The 4085-nt window shown below is 36.2% G+C and overlaps 1 pseudogene; it reads left to right on the top strand.

Moving 5' to 3' along the window:
* Positions 1 to 2669: 2669 nt before the first annotated feature.
* LOC103265876 lies at positions 2670 to 3610 on the top strand (annotated as a pseudogene).
* The last annotated feature ends 475 nt before the right edge of the window (positions 3611 to 4085 follow it).

Genomic DNA, 4085 nt, shown 5'->3' with positions numbered 1-4085 from the left:
CAAGAAGGAACCATTTATGAGGGGAGGTGACAGCCCTCATCAGACTCCAGACACAGAGTCTGCCAGTGCCATGATTTAGGTCTTCCCAGACTTCAGAACTGTGGAAAATAAATGCTTGTTGTTTATAAGTCCCCCCCAATTTATGTTTTTTTAAAATTATTGAAACCCAAATGGACTAAGAGTCTGCCTATCTATCTTCTTTCTATCCATCCTAATATCCATCAGTAATTGGTAACATTAAAAGTTACAAAGACGTATTTTTATTCTAAATAATATTAATTTTGAAAGTCATATCCTTTATTGAGCACTTTAATTGGAGATAACTTTTACTTAAAATAAGCATTATGCAGCATAGGCTTCTGATTACAAATATGTTTAAGGTTATAGTAATAAAATATAGCTACCAAAACTCATAAATGTTTTAGTTTTTATTGGTAATAAAATGGCAAAATTACATCAATTTTTTAAAACATGGATGATGACTACTGATTCTGGATATAGAAATTTGGCACATTTAAATAAAATACCTACCTGAGACTTCAATAGGGTCTGAAAAGTGAGTAATTGTTCTGATGTTTACATGTGCTATATTATCAGGATGTTAGTCTACTTTGTATCAAATATTAAGTATGCTAAATTATTTTTTCTCTACTACAAAAAAGCTATAATGAAATACATCTAGGATATAATCACTTTTATGTAATTAAACCATTAAAATAATCATATTGCTATTTTTAAAAATTTAGTCTCTATTTAAAGGTAAAGCTTTAATTTTTACTTTAGATCTTGCTTATTTTTACAGAAAGGATGAGGCTTGAATTTACGTTTTAAATGTTGTCACAAATAAGTAGAAAAACAATCACCCATTAATTAAGTTGGTAGTTTTTTTAGGGGTGGAGAGTGGGCAGGAGGATTCTTTCTAAGATTTCAAATTCTTTCTATAACTTCAATATACATATCATTTTTTTAAAAAGCATGGTTTCATTTATATGTAAAATAGAACAGCATTTCTCTCCTGTTTGCCAATCAGTGGTTTTTCCGCTCAAGCAGACCTGTATTTATTCTGTAAGAAAATATCTATTCATGTGAAAAAAAAAATCTCGTTCTTCCAATTTTCATTTAATTTGCATGGGTATCTTGGAGTTACTCTGAAATCTACTTTTCTTTCTCACTAAAAACTACATTTTCATGCATGCTGCTTAAGTCATAAGTAACATTAGAAGCATGATGTACACAGAGTAAGAAGGTGAAAAAATATTTCTTTTGTCTATGCACTTAAGTTCAGAAGAAAAGAATATCTCAGCAAAGCAAAAGAATAAACCTTGATAGGGAGGAAACTGTGAAAAAGAACTACTGCTACATGTTGCATTCAAAGAAAAACTAAGGATTTCCCGAAGCCTGAAATGTTAATCTACATTCAGTCTTCTTCAAGAGTTTCTCATTTCTAATTCACTGTGAGGGAACTAATAACATAATATTAAACTCCAAACTGAAAGTCATAATATGCAATATTCTATTTAAATTGCAGTAGTAACTATATACTGCATAGTAAAAGTAGTCATATTTCTGCACTAATAACAAATGACATTAAGGAGGTAGTAAAAGTGAGACTTCCCCAAAACACCCTGGACTATCTTTTTGAAGGTTGGCCCCTTGTAGTGTTCTAGGAATTCATCAGCATCAGTGTACTAGCTAGAGCTGTTGTGGAAGAAAATTTACCAAAGAATCTTCCAGAGTTGTGGCAAACAGGTGACTGGTTCTTCTACCATCACAAGGCACCTGCTCACACCATGCTGAACGTTCAGCAGTTTTTGACCAATGACCCCCATTCCTTCTCCAGAGAGTTTTTTTGTTGTTGTTGTTTGTTTTCCCAATGAAAAAAATCCTCAAAGGGAAATGTTTTGCTGATGCAGAATAGGTAAAACAAAAAAGAAACACTAAAATGCTGCAAAATTAATGAGTTCAAAAACCGTTCTAAGCAGTGAAAAACGTCTCTCATTAAGTATATTGCATCAAAAGGAGGCTACATTGAAGGTGACTGAAGTTTAAACATATAAGATTAAGCACAATTTAAAAAAAATAAATTTTGGAGTATTTTGGTTCCCCTACTTGTATAGTAAATCAAACTTTATTATCATTCACTTTTATTTAAGATCAAATACAAATCTCCTCCCTACTTATTGTTATATGATAAAACAATTGAGATTATTTCTGCTTCACAATTATGCTTTTATTCACATTCATGTTTTATTTAAGTGTGGTTTGTAACCATAGGCTTTATTAGCTTTGGACAATAGGTTAGCACTCTGTTTTTCTACTCTGGAGTAGCAAAAAGTATAGTAAGAGAGAAAGGGGGAGGAATTCATTACAAATGATTGGGTTTCACATTTGCTTATTTTTTCTTCTGCCTATTAAAACGTGCTGTTAAATCTCTCTAGTGATCTTTTTCTTTCCATTCAATTATTGAATTTTCCAACAATTGTTGTTCAGGTTTTTAAAATAAGTTCTATCTATTTGTTGACTATTTGTTGATATCCTCATTTTCTTTAGATATCTTTTTTTATTTTTATATTTTAGAAAGCAGGATTGCCAGAGCCCAGCCCCAGAGTCAAAGCCTGTCCCTGGCCTAGTCTCGTCCCGCAGTCGCCTGCCTCTTCTTTCCTTTCAACATGACAGATGTCGCTGTGTCCTTGCCAAGGACTTCCTGGCAGGTGGAGTGGCCGCGGCCATCTCCAAGACTGCGGTAGCGCCCATTGAGCAGGTCAAGCTGCTGCTGCAGGTGCAGCATGCCAGCAAGCAATTCACAGCAGATAAGCAATACAAGGGCATTATAGACTGCGTGGTCCGTATCCCCAAGGAGCAGGGAGTCCTGTCCTTCTGGCGTGGTAACCTGGCCAATATCATCAGATGCTTCCCCACCCAGGCGCTCAACTTTGCCTTCAAAGATAAATACAAGCAGATCTTCCTGGGTGATGTGAACAAGAGGACCCAGATTTGGCGCTACTTTGCAGGGAACCTGGTGTCAGGCGGTGCCGCTGGGGCCACATCCTTGTGTTTAGCGTACCCTGTTGATTTTGCCAGTACCCGTCTAGCAACTGATGTGGGTCAAGTCGGAGTTTAAAGGGAATTCAAAGACCTCGGTGACTGCCTGGTTAATATCTACAAATCTGATGGGATTAAGGGCCGGTACCAAGGCGTTAAAGTGTCTTTGCAGGGTATTATCATCTACTGAGCTGCCAACTTCGGTATCTATGATACTACAAAAGGAATGCTTCCAGATCCCAAGAATACTCACATCATCATCAGCTGGATGATCGCATAGTCTGTCACTGCCGTTGCTGGGTTGACTTCCTATCCATTTGACACTGTCCACGGCCACATGATGATGCAGTCAGGACGCATAGGACCTGATATGTACACAGGCACACTTGACTGCTGGAGGAAGATTGCTGGTGATGAAGGAGGCAAAGCTTTTTTCCAGGGTGCATGGTCCAGCGTTCTCAGAGGCATGGGTGGTGCTTTTGTGCTTGTCTTGTACGATGAAATCAAGAAGTACACGTACGTTATTTCCCAGTTTTCCCCCTGGGAACAGGCATGTTGTATTCTGTAACATAGCTTGAGCATTCTTGACAGACCCATGGCTGTCTATCAGTGGCATCTATTTACTGGTTGAAATTGGGAAGCAATAATATTCATTTGACCAGTTTTCTCTTAAAGCCATTTCCATGATGATGATGATGGAACTCAATTATATTTTTTATGTCAGTCACTCCTGATAAATAACAAATTTGAAGAAATAAAAAAAAAAATCAGAAATACAAAAAAAAAAAAAAAAAAAGAAAGAAAGCAGGATTTATTGAGGACAGAAAAGCTCCCACAGTGGGAGAGAACCCAAAGGGGTTGCCCTAGACATCATTTTTAATATTTGTTTTTAGTTATTTGTCCATATTTTTCATTACTCTTTGGACATATTTAAGACAATTGTCTTAAAACCTTTTCTAGTAAGTTTGAAGTTTATAAACAGCCACCTCTTCCAGTCTTTGCAGACTGGATCCATGTAGAAAACCTTCACTAATCAATCTGAT

The sequence above is a fragment of the Carlito syrichta genome, unplaced genomic scaffold (genome assembly GCF_000164805.1).
Source record: "Carlito syrichta isolate Samal-C Ts95f unplaced genomic scaffold, Tarsius_syrichta-2.0.1 Scaffold306896, whole genome shotgun sequence".
In the NCBI taxonomy this organism is placed as follows: Eukaryota; Metazoa; Chordata; class Mammalia; order Primates; family Tarsiidae; genus Carlito; species Carlito syrichta.
Note: the sequence above shows the minus strand (reverse complement) of the source record. Positions and strands in the feature narration are given on the sequence as shown.